The 13,570-nt window shown below is 43.8% G+C and overlaps 1 protein-coding gene across 1 annotated transcript in view; it reads right to left on the reverse strand.

Annotated features, from left to right (window-relative positions):
* Nucleotides 1–13,570, reverse strand: part of LOC106568095 (protocadherin-1) — a 141,532-nt gene that overhangs the window by 112,324 nt on the left and 15,638 nt on the right. The gene's annotated exons all lie outside the window — the stretch shown is intronic.

The following is a 13,570-nucleotide window of genomic DNA, read 5'->3' on the forward strand; positions in this document are numbered from 1 at the left end:
CTGTCAAGACAAAGATCTGCAAAATAGCTGGCATGTCACCGATTTACACAAACCACTGCCTCTGAACCACTATGATCCAGAATCTGTTGGATGCCGGATTAGAGGCAATGACAAATAATGTCTGTCAGTGGACACAGATCCGAAACCTCTCCTCAAAGTTACTGAAGGCCAAATCTGGATGCGAGGAAGCAGTGGAGCACTATTCTGAGAACTCAGCATCAGCTCCCCCAGCTAAAAGAACGGCTTCCATTTCCAGCAACTTGGAGCCAACAAACGACAACATGGGCAAGCCAACAACCACTGATAACATGGGACAATTTTTTTCATTTAGATCAACATGAACAAATAATTTGCGCGTGTTAGTCACTGTAGAAGTGTAAAGCAACATTTTTAATTTAGATGTGTCATTCCATTCCTTGCTGTTTTGGCAACTGGTTTATAAAATAAATAAGGCACCTCGGGGGTTCCTGGAAAAATATAAATATATATATATATATATATACAGTTGAAGTCGGAAGTTTACATACACTTAGGTTGGAGTCATTAAAACTTGTTTTTCAATCACTCCACAAACGTCTTGTTAACAAACTACAGTTTTGGCAAGTCGGTTAGGACATCTACTATGTACTGTATCACAATTCCAGTGGGTCAGAATATTATACACTAAGTTGACTGTGCCTTTAAACAGCTTGGAAAATTCCAGAAGATTATGTCATGGCTTTAGAAGCTTCTGATAGTCTAATTGACAACATTTGAGTCAATTGGAGGTGTACATGTGGATGTATTTCAAGGCCTACCTTCAAACTAAGTGCCTCTTTGCTTGACATCATGGGAAAATCAAAATAAATCAGCCAAGACCTCAGAAAAAAATTGTAGACCTCCACAAGTCTGGTTCATCCTTGTGAGCAATTTCCAAACACCTGAAGGTACCACGTTCATCTGTACAAACAATAGTATGCAAGTATAAACACCATTGGACCAAGCAGCCGTCATCCCGCTGTCATGTCCTGGCCAGTATAAGGGTTAAATGTTATTGTAGTTTGGTCAGGACGTGGCAGAGGGTATTTGTTTTATGTGGTTCGGGGTGGTGTTTTTCTAAAAGGGCATTTGATTTAAGTATTCCGGGGTTTTTGGGCACTGTTTGATTTTCATGTATTCTATGTTTAGTCTAGTGTGTCTGTTTCTATGTTTGGTTAATTGGGGTTGGGACTCTCAGTTGAAGGCAGGTGTTGTCTATTTGCCTTTGATTGAGAGTCCCATATATTAGGGTGTGTTTGCGTTTGTCATTGGTGGGAGATTGTTTCGTGTTTAGCGTGTGTGAGCCTAACAGGACTGTCTAGTAGATCGTGAGAACGTTGTTTATTATTTTGTGTTCACTTTTGAGTTAATAAAACTTCAAGATGAACATTCATCATTCTGCTGCATATTGGTCCTCCTTTTCCGACGATGATTTCGCCATATGGTCTGACGACGACGACGAAATCCCTGACAGAATCTCCCACCAAAGCAGGACCAAGCAGCAGAGGAAGGAGCAGAGGGATGTTGAATTGGACGAACGGGAGAGATGGACAGGGGAGCAAGTTATGGCCGGAGAGGGCCCATGGAGAATGGCTGGTAAGGACCGGGAACGTTTCCGAGGATGACGACTGGCGTTGAAGCACGAGAGGCACCCCCAATAATTTTTTGGGGGGGGGCACACGGGTAGTTTGGCTAGGCCTAGGAAGAGCCGGAAGCCAGCTACCCATGGTTATATGGAGGAGCGTATGAGGTGGAGGGCGCCATGTTTCGCTGAGGAGCGCACTATCTTACCCATACGCACGCACAGTCCGGTGTGCGTTATTCCAGCCCCTCGCAGGTGCCATGCTAGAGCGGGCATCCAGCCTGGTAGGAGGATGCCTGCGCAGCGCATCTGGTCGCCGGTACGCCTCCGAGGACCAGGCTACCCAACTCCCGCTCTACGCACGGCTACCATCAGGCCCCTGCACAGCCCAGTCCGCCCTGTACAAGCACCCCGCTCGTACAGGGCTACTAGTTCCATCCAGCCAGGACGGGTTGTGCAGGAGGTAAGATCAAGGCCGCCTGTGCGCCTCCATAGCCCTGGGTTTCCAGTTCCTGTCTTTCGTGCGGACCCGGAAGTGCATCAGCCCAGTCCGACTCGTCCTGTTCCCGCTCCCCACACTAGCCTGGAGGTGCGTGTTCCCAGTCTGGTATGTCCAGTACCAGCACCACGCACCAGGCTTCAAGTGAGTCATCCCAGTCCGACGTCGCTAGAGCTGCCCGTCAGTCAAGAGTCGCCAGAACCGCCCGTCAGTCAAAAGTCGCCAGAACCGCCCGTCAGTCAAGAGTCGCCAGAACCGTCCGTCAGTCAAGAGTCGCCAGAGCCGCCCGTCAGTCAAGAGTCGCCAGAGCCGCCCGTCAGTCAAGAGTCGCCAGAGCCGCCCGTCAGTCAAGAGTCGCCAGAGCCGCCCGTCAGTCAAGAGTCGCCAGAGCCGCCCGTCAGTCAGGAATCGCCAGAACCGCCCGTCAGTCAAGAGTCGCCAGAACCGTCCGTCAGTCAAGAGTCGCCAGAGCCGCCCGTCAGTCAAGAGTCGCCAGAGCCGCCCGTCAGTCAAGAGTCGCCAGAGCCGCCCGTCAGTCAAGAGTCGCCAGAGCCGCCCGTCAGTCAAGAGTCGCCAGAGCCGCCCGTCAGTCAGGAATCGCCAGAGCCGCCCGTCAGTGAGGAATCGCCAGAGCCGCCCGTCAGTGAGGAATCGCCAGAGCCGCCCGTCAGTGAGGAGTCGCCAGAGCCACCCACTAGTCAGGAGCTGCCAGAGTGGCCCGACTGTCTTCCGGGTCTGCCAGAGTGGCCCGACTGTCTTCCGGGTCTGCCAGAGTGGCCCGTCTGTCCTCCGGCCCAGTCCGAGTGGCCCGTCTACCCGGAGCTGCCGGGGTGGGTCGTCTGCCCGGAACTGCCAGAACCAGAGCCACCTCCAGATATAGGTGGGTTGGGGAGGGGGGGTGTAGCACAGTGCCGTCGTTGACGGCAGCCACCCTCCCTTCCCTCCCTTTAGTTTAGGGGGATTTTTTTGTTGTTTGGGGTTTTTGTTATTCCGGGGTTAGCACCTTTAGGGGGGGTACTGTCACATCCTGGCCAGTATAAGGGTTAATTGTTATTGTAGTTTGGTCAGGACGTGGCAGAGGGTATTTGTTTTATGTGGTTCGGGGTGGTGTTTTTCTAAAAGGGCATTTGATTTAAGTATACCGGGGTTTTTGATGTATTCTATGTTTAGTCTAGTGTGTCTGTTTCTATGTTTGGTTAATTGGGGTTGGGACTCTCAGTTGAAGGCAGGTGTTGTGTATTTGCCTTTGATTGAGAGTCCCATATATTAGGGTGTGTTTGCGTTTGTCATTGGTGGGAGATTGTTTCGTGTTTAGCGTGTGTGAGCCTAACAGGACTGTCTAGTAGATCGTGAGTACGTTGTTTATTATTTTGTGTTCACTTTTGAGTTAATAAAACTTCAAGATGAACATTCATCATTCTGCTGCATATTGGTCCTCCTTTTCCGACGATGATTTCGCCATATCGTCTGACGACGACGAAATCCCTGACACCCGCTCAGGAAGGAGACACGTTCTGTCTCCTAGAGATGAACGTACTTTGGTGCGAAAAGTGCAAGTCAATCCCACAACAACAAATTACCTTGTGAAGATGCTGGAGGAAACAGGTACAAAAGTATCTATATCCACAGTAAAAGAAGTCCTATATCGACATAACCTGAAAGGCCGCTCAGCAAGGAAGAAGCCACTGCTCCAAAACCGCCATAAAAAAGCCAGACTATGGTTTGCAACTGCACATGGGGACAAAGATTGTACTTTTTGGTCTGATCTGATGAAACAAAAATAGAACTGTTTGGCCATAATGACCATCGTTATGTTTGGAGGAAAAACGGGGAGGCTTGCAAGCCGAAGAACACCATTCCAACTGTGAAGGACGGGGGTGGCAGTATCATGTTATGGGGGTGCTTTGCTGCAGCAGGGACTGGTGCACTTCACAAAATAGATGAAATCATACGGAAGGAAAATGATGTGGATATATTGAAGCAACATCTCAAGACATCAGTCAGGAAGTTAAAGCTTGGTCGCAAATGGGTCTTCCAAATGGACAATGACCCCAAGCATACTTCCAAAGTTTTGGCAAAATGGCTTAAGGACAACAAAGTCAAGGTATTGGAGTAGCCATCACAAAGCCCTGACCTCAATCCTATAGAAAATGTTTTTAGCAGAACTCAAAAAGCATGTGCATGCAAGGAGGCCTACCAACCTGACTCAGTTACACCAGCTCTGTCATGAGGAATTGGCCAAAATTCACCCAACTTATTGTGGGAAACTTGTGGAAGGCTACCTGAAACGTTTGACCCAAGTTAAACAATTTAAAGGCTAAGGCCACCATATACTAATTGAGTGTATGTAAATGTCTGACCCCCTGGGAATGTGATGAAAGAAATAAAAGCTGAAATAAATCAATCTCTTCTATTATTCTGATATTTCACATTCTTAAAATAAAGTGGTGATCCTAACTGACCAAAGACAGGGAATTTTTACTAGGATTAAATGTCAGGAATTGTGAAAAACTGAGTTTAAATGTATTTGGCTAAAGTATATGTAAACTATATATATATATAAAAGTAAAGGGATCTAAATACTTTCCGAGCGCCCTATATATATATATATAGAGTGCGCTCGGAAAGTATTCAGATCCCTTTACTTTTTTCACATTTGTTACGTTACAGCCTTATCCTCATCAATCTACACACAATACCCCATAATGACAAAGCAAAAACAGGTTTTTCTTTATTTTTACAATTTTATACATTGTAGAATAATAGTGAAGACATTAAAACTATGAAATAACACATATGGAATCACGTAGTAATCAAAAAAGTGTTAAAGAAATCTAAATATATTTTAGATTTTAGATTCTTTAAAGTAGCCACCCTTTGCCTTGATGACAACTTTGCACACAATTGAACCGTTCCGTGATCTGTAATGAATGATCTGTATGAATGAGATATATGAACCCTGTCAACATGTTCCATAGCTTTTCTGCCAACAGTTAAACAGCATAATGAGGCCTTCAGTCATGTATCAATAGAGGATGACAATCATCTCCAGGGATAATAATGAGCTTTATCACACAATGACACAGGTCACACAGAAACGCACAATTCTATCAGCAGAACAATAGCAGACACTATGTTGTGGCTCAGTGGAAATCTCCAAAGGGGACTGGCTGCTTCATATAATACTTATCAAATCTCAGGTGACATTTCATATGGCTGCAAATCAGAGACAATCCGTCCCAGGGAGATTTCCTGCAGTTTCTGATAATCATTTTGTTGAGAGAGCAAAAAATCCTGTGGTGCACCATCTCAGTCTTCGCTGGGAGTGCTTTGTGTACACTGACATGAATACAAGAAGGCGAGGCGAAAGATAAAATCTGATTTTTAAATCGGTAGGCATGGCAAGATAATGTTGGTTTACATGGAAACGGTTGCCAATAGCAAATACAAAAAACACAGTGAGTTCAACAAATGTGTAAATTGAGAGCTGCATAATATTGACTGTGCAATGTAGGAAGCAAATACGGTTTATTTTCTACTTCCTAGTTATGAAAAAAAATAATTTATCAGCCTTGCTAAATTGCACTAGAATTGATAAACAATATTTGCGTGATATTTGTCATGCCTTCCATTGCTCACAACGGACCCTTCTCTAAATGAAAGTCCATACTGGGCCGGTGAACCTACATATTTTTCCGGATCCATCTGTATAATCTTTGTAGTTTTGACCATATGTTGGTTGATACATACACTTTGTTACTCCGATTTCATTATACTGTATATGCAATATTTTCTCTGGCAATTCTGATAGATTTGCATTCATGTTGTATGCACTGCACTGTATAGTATTGCAGTACAGGCCGTACAATTTGCATTATAATAAACTATCAGTTGCCTGCTCGCTGTATTCCATTTATGAACAAGAATGCGTAGGCTTTGTACAGGCTGTACTGTAACTGCTCTACTCTATTGTGTTGATCATATTGAGTATTGGATTTTATAGTCCTCTTACTATTGCCTAACAATGGGTAGTCTTCAGCAGACTGGAGCTGCTGTATTAGCATGGGCATGGTGGATCTGGGAAGATTAAGACAGACAGCTCCACAGCATATCACGGTGGCCCTGCTGCTCTCTCCCTTATCAGGCTTCAGCCCAATACACAGAACAACAGGGCTGAAAGAACAACAGCAAAGGAAGCCAAGCAATTAATTGCCTTCTCTGCCTGGCATCCCATTTCAACACTCAAGAAAAGAAAGTCTATTAGGGAAGCAGGACGATGATTAAAGCTCAACAATAATCACAGATGAAATATACCTTTTATCCTGACTTTAGTTAAATAGCACTAGACTGTAACCATACTATTGAAATGCAATACAACTTGTGATACAGCCCTAGGCAATCTATGGGGTTTAAATGTTGTATTAGTAGCTTGAATATTAGGCTGAGCACACGGGAATAATATATATCATGTACAAAGACCTTTTCCATGGCAAAAGCTTCCTGTGCTTATACAACAAGGAAGGAGAAGGGAGAATGAGAGCAAGTTAGAGGAGAGAGAGGCTAAAAGCAAAAGAGAGAGAGTAAGAGCAGAAGCAGGAGCGAGAGAGTAAATGCAAGAGAGAAGTGGAAAGAAAGGAGTATATGTAGGACAGGTGGATATAAGAGTCAGGGAGGGAGGAAAGAAAGAAAGATTATAAGGGTGATGGAGGAGGTTGAGAGGGATGAGGCTGGCAGTTGGGGGAGAGGAGATGGTTCATTTGTCACTGTCAGATTGGTTTGCTTCTCCTTCATAAAAGCGAGGACAGCAACCCCCCCCCACACTCCATCCACCCTCCACCCCCCACTCCATCCAACCATCCTCCCGTCCATCCATCCACCTCCCTTTCACCCTACACTTGCCCCTCATTCCAGAACTGAAGATGAGGATCCACCCTGAGCTACAGTTCATTTTGCACACACAGTATTCTTTCTGCTTGCATGGACACAGTATTTTAACGACACTCAGTACAGTATATAGGCATATATCCAGTTCCATATATCGTTCCACGTAAAAAAAAATACTTTATCGCTAAGCAATGCTATTGAAATCTCATTTAGAACACAAATATAAAAACGTAATTGACAGAATTATCATATTGGAGTGTGTTTGATAATAAAGTACGTCCATATAATCTCATTAATTCTTACAAAGCCTGAACGCCCTAATGAAAAAAAGACGGAGGTTGGAGAGGATAAATGGACATTTTGCTTTGGTGAAGCAGTAGCTAATATGCTGGAAAAACAGTGGTTACGTTTGCCCAGTGCACCCATGGCCCCCCTTCCCTCCTCCCTGTATGTATTCCTGGTCCAGGAGCAGAGTGGATGCTGACATAGCACTCCTGATGCATCGCAGGCAGAATTGGACAAACTCATTTATTGGCTGAGAGTCGCCTGCGACCACCTCCATGTAATGAATGGTATAGTCTGCGTCCTCAGTGAAAACCTCTCTGTCGAAGCAGAGAAAAAACCTATTTGGCATGGCATATGTGGCAACCAGACTTAAGAGCTGGAGGCTGCAGGTTGAATCCTCAGATGGGGACACCACTGTGTATCCTTGAGCGACGGTAATTAACCTGAATTGTCTGTGGTGTGCACTCAACTGTGTAATATGTAAAACCCAGAGATATGTTATTCAGCCATGCTGGATAATGATGTCTCCTGAGCAATTAAACAACTAGGGTAATATTTTTATTATGATTTATAGTATGTGTATTATTAGAGGTTATGTGTTTGTGTTGGGTCCTCTATAGTGGTCTCTTCCAGCCAAGAGCTGGTCCAACGGTGAGAGAACGGAAGAGGAAGAGTATTTTACCACCAATAGACAGAGACACTGAGGCAAATTACCCATCTCATGCCTCTCTCTCCCATTCAATCCTATCTCCTTATAGCCTCACATACTACAGTATTCATCCAATTTCTGCTTGTTTTAAAGCACTTTAATTGGATTTCATCATCCAGACAAGTGTTTTTAAACAGATAATTAACACAGGTGCTTCGTCCATCTCTCTCTCACACACACACAAACCCACTCATCTCTGATCTTCTCCCTCTCCATTTGCCCTGTGTGGAGATAACAGTGTAAAATCACCATGAAAATAATCATCTCTCAGTAGGCCTAAAGACAAACATCTGAGTAGGTAATGGTTTGGTAAAGTCAATAGAGTGAAAGGAGCTCCATTTGGTAGAGAGATGAAATGCATTAATAACATTAAAAAAGTACTTCATACTGTATTAAATGGATTTCCAAACATGATATTGAGATGAAACCATAACATTGAGAAAAATCGTTAACATTGAGAAATGTTAAAGACTTCAGGCACTAGCTATCCATCATGCCTACAGTAAATCAGTATTCCCCAATATAATCATGATTCTGCTGCATACCAATTAAGCAACGGACAGATATCTTCAGAAGGTTAATCAAGACTGAGTTGGAGCACCCTGATAACACCTGCATGCCCTACAGGCCCTAGCCTGAGGAATATTAGCCTACACCTTTAAAATACATGAGCTGATCATTACTTTTCACCGTAGGCTAAATAAATACCTTCAGAGCCACACTCATGCAGTGTAAGCCGAAAGAGACTGATGTACATTAACATGTCTAAGAGCAGCATGCACAATAAACTGTCCTTTTGACTAAGAAACACAATTAAAAGCTTGGTCGCATAGGCCATTAAAGCTGAGCAGGGAAGGTTTTGTCTTCATCTATTCCAAGGCTTCTTTTCATCTGTCATGCTGGAACATATTGAGTTCAACAAAGTTGTGTATGACTCTGATACAGGCAGGCCGAGCCATCAGAACAATTCCCATTGTCATAGATGCTAAGTTCTTCCCTATCATCCCATTTTCAAAGATTTATGCAATTAAGTCATGTTCTTCAGGGCCAACATGAAACAGCAGTGAACATCTTTTTGCAGGAACCCAAGAGCCAGCAGGGTTCAATATTTATGAAATGTTTTAGTATCTTTGGTCCCTAATGTGGCGAAGACACAGAAAGAAATAATGATCACTTCTCATGTCAGCCAGCATTGGTCAGCAAGGGAAATGAAATTATGCAATTACTTATTGAAGAGTGTTTTTTTTTTCAGGGCTTTTGGATGATTTTGAAAAGTGGATCATTATCCACAGCGATGCACCAGGAAACAATCATTTACGGCCAAGTCAGGGAATCAGCTATTTTGGATTTAGAAATTCCCAATCTCTGCCTTAAACACGTCTGCCTTTCAAAGATTTGGGTCAAACTCATCAAACGTAATTAGCATTGCACTAATCACTCGAGAGGCAGTGTGCAGAGCCCTCACAGCTGCATACAGTGTTCCCCCAGAAATGAGTACAGAGAGGAGGTGCTAGAGGAGTTGCTAGTAGAGGTGCTGTATGTTGGAGTGCAGTTTAGTGGGGTAAACTTCAGGACAAGCACACAATACACTATTTCTGATGCATTCTGGTCTGCTTTTAAGTCAGAGTATATTACATTATTCATGTCATTCATCTTTAATGTTGGGCATTTTTTTCTTGGTTACATGACGTTATACTACGGGTAGCTTATTTAACCGAAGTTGCTGCCAAGCCCAGACCTCAGGAAAGCAAATCAGCAATCAACTTCAGAGATAAAAACACTGTAAACACATGAGAAAACTAATCAGTCATGTGCATAACGGTTACCAATAAAATCTACATCACAACAATTACTGCCAACAATCCATGTCCTGGCTAACTTATTGAAACACTGTATAAATTGGTATTATCATATTAATAAAGATGTATTAAATTGAGCCTCATGTAATCAGATACCACAGCATAACGAATAAAAATCCATTGGGTGTAAAGATTTCCAGTGAAATATAGCCTTATGCTGACTTGGGTATTATGCAAATATGACATTTAAATCTACAATTAAATAAATAAGCTTGATTGAATCTGTGTAACTGGGCACCTCTGTGGCTGAGTGGCCTTCAAGGTGTATGTGTGACTGTATACTTTCTTAATGGGTCTTAATGGATTTTATGGTGCTCTATACAGGACCTCTAATGGGGTTACATGTCGGACGGGTCTGTTGTTCTCCTCCCCACTTTTCTGTCTCTGTTTGTGTTCCTAATATGACCTGTAGACAAATGCACACCCTTCCCTCTTTCTTCCTTTTTTCACCTCTCACTCATTCACCCCTCGTCTCATCCCATACCCCCCTCTCTCTATATCTCTCTCCCTCTCCATCACTCTCTCTGTGTACAAGGGATAAAACACCTCTGCAATGTTAAACATTCTGGAGGTTCTGTACATTTCCATTGGCATGCACCATCCTGATGCTTGGTTAGAGACAGTCTAGTCTGGGTTTTTATCTTTTTCAATTCCCTCACTGCAGAGATGGGAGCGCGTTCACTGACTAAGTAAACACGATAGCTATCTGGCCTTAAGAAAACAGTTCTCTTTTGAAAATTAGCTTAGTTACACAATACACAGATTTCATACTGCTCCAAGTTACAGACGAGAAGAGAATTAACAATATTCAGAGTTAGAAAAAGTGAGGAAGAGAGAGAAGAGTGCAAGAGAAAGAGAGGAAGATAGAGGGAGATGGGGAAGAGAGAGGAGTCTAGAAGTTAAACCAGCAGGAGAGAAAATACCGTGGCATATTATTGAGGGACGCTTTGGCGCTAAGCTGCTTATTGATAAAAGCACTAATCCGCCTGGCAGAAGGTAAAGAGGCTGGGATGTGTGGTGATAAAATATCTGAGCTAAAGGCAATGCCATCAGGGACCTGAGCCTCCAGAGTTTTACCTAAAGGAGCTTCTCTTTTGTATTTTTACATAAAAGTGGGAATCTTACCATGGGCAGCCCACAGAAAGCATCTGTCTGCAGAGAAATGAGAATGGAACATAGGTAACCAAAGGCTCAGCTTTACATTAGTTTCAGATAGATGCTGGGAGAGTGTCACTTTCTAATATTATTCCGACTGCATCAACAAGCAAGTCAGCATTGCCAGGTAATTTGATCAAATCGACATGGGGAAGAGGGAATCATATTATAAGGAAGCACATTGGGCTTGAAGATCATTATCATTGTCATTTTTCCTGTGTACAGGTGCCACATATTAGTTACCATGACAACCTGTCTGTACATTTGCTCTGGTAAGGCTGTGGGTTTGAATGTGCCCTGGGAGCCTCACTTGGTCTCCAGCTGTAATCTCTCGTAACAGGTAATCAGGGGAAAGTTAGTTGTAAATTGCCCACTTCAACACAGCGGCAGTGCAGAGTGCACTGTGATTTCACTTTACATTCTCACCATTCACACCCAATATAGGGTCTCTTAGACCAACCAGCCCCGGCAAATCTCTGAGGTCATCCACATTTGCCAATACCTTAATGCAAGGCCAGGCCAGCCAATCTCAGATGGCAAGCCTTGACTATTCTGTCTAAGAATGCTATGTCAATTAAATCAATCCCTGTGTCCCGGTTCGAAGACCCTCAATTTCATTAGAGTCAGTGTGCTAATTGAAGTCGTTTGCTTCTCTGCTTTCTTCCTTGTCCTCCCTGTGTTGACTCGATCCCCCCAGTGGGAGTCTTGCTGTTGCTCCAGGTGTATTAGAATTACTCATTACCTGGTGAATTTCCCTCACTGGGATATCTCTCTCCAGTATCTACTAACAAAATATTTGCTGACAATTGATCGGTCTTTCCCCTCAAGGTAAATTAGGGTCTTGGTCTGCTATGAAATACTTCCTCCTAATTCTACATTGTTTCCTGCAACAGAGGATGTTAGTGGGAAATGTCTGGTAGTGTTTTGAATCAGATAGTAGAAGATGTCTCTGCACTGTGTGTGTCTGTGTGAATGTGTCTGATAAGGGTGCTATCCAGATGGATGCATCGAGAGAGAGGGTGGGGGGTGGAAACAGAGAGAGAGAGTAAGAGAGAGCAGAAGAGAGAGAAAGTCTGCATCATGGATGGCATGGATTTGCTCTGAACTGAGGGTTTCTGTGGTCTCAGAAAGAGAGAAAGTGAGAAACAGAGTATTAGGCGTGACGGCATTGTAAAACATCTGAGGAGATGGAGAGGAGATTCTGCTTCTGTCCTCGCCCCTTGAAATGCATCTATGCACCTCTCAGATAGCGAACTCAAACTGGGGTAATCCTAGCTCACAGGGATGCCTAGAGTTCACCCAGTGCATGGCCAGTTTAATAATAAAGTAGGGTTAATTAAGGCTAGCCCTGAATCCTCTCTGAGAATCCTTCAGGTTGGCTGAAGATGGAGTTAGGGAGCTGCCCGCTGCAGTGCCGAGATGAAGGCGGAGCCCCACAGGGGACAACATTTAGCTATCTCTGACTAATAAGGCATTTTAATTGCGTGGATTTAATTTAAGTACAGATTTACGGCTTCACAAGCGCTCCTCACGCCCACTTACAAATGAACTGGGAAGGCCTTTCCCTTGATCTTTCTCTGTGTGCTAATATCTCTCACACTGGTCATTTCTCTCCTAAGGAGGAGGGACACATCATTAAAATGCTATTTGAAAAAAAAAAAGGTGTCAGATCTTTGGCCCGACCGGGCTAATTATCAACACTCTGGGCTAAATGTGAGCTAGTGGTCTCCCCGTTAACCATCACGTAATTTCACACATTCGGAACGAGGGAGAGCGTGTTGGGAAAACCCATAGATACATATCCCTCAACCCAACTGTAAGATCTCACCTCGCCGTAACATCTAACTCACTCACACAAATAGGCTACACTCACACAGCTCTGTCCAGGCTTCAAATCACGTCACTGGAAAATGAAGTTGTTGTTTACTCTTAGATATCATCCTGTATGTCAAACATGCTTGCCCTACATCCAGTTATAGGAGTTAAAGAGAGAAGAGGTGAAACCACCAGAGATATAAATATGTGCTGACAGAGAATGGCAGCACCAGTGTGTTTACATTCAACACTGCCAAAATCTTTGAGCGCTCAGACACCTGAGCACATCTCCACTGAGAATGTGAGTCATTGTTGAGAGCAGCCTGGTTGACTAGAGTAAGCTCTCCACTCCACATCTGTCACTCCGCTAGGCAGCGACATTATTATTTATTTGGGTAAATCTGTTCTTCCTGATGTGAATGGGGATGCCATACATGGAGGTAACATCTGCTAAGGTATGTCACATGAGTTTCAACATCTGTCAATCAAATCACACATCTCGAAACACAAACACAGAGATGGAGAGGCTAGCGTGATACACAGGTGCACACAAGACAGTAGCAGTAGCATGTAGCTGGACTAGACATTTAGATCCTCAGATATACCCGAAACCTACCTCGACACAGACGTACTCACATAGACCCAAACAAACAAACCCACTGTTGGGCTGCATTCCATTGTCACTTTGCTCACATATGCTGTCCATCACTGACACAGTGGTGACAGTGGGTGGCTGTTCTCTCTTCTAACTCTCTTCGCCCACA

Source organism: Salmo salar, chromosome 13, assembly GCF_965601325.2.
Source record: "Salmo salar chromosome 13, fSalSal1, whole genome shotgun sequence".
Classification (NCBI taxonomy): domain Eukaryota; kingdom Metazoa; phylum Chordata; class Actinopteri; order Salmoniformes; family Salmonidae; genus Salmo; species Salmo salar.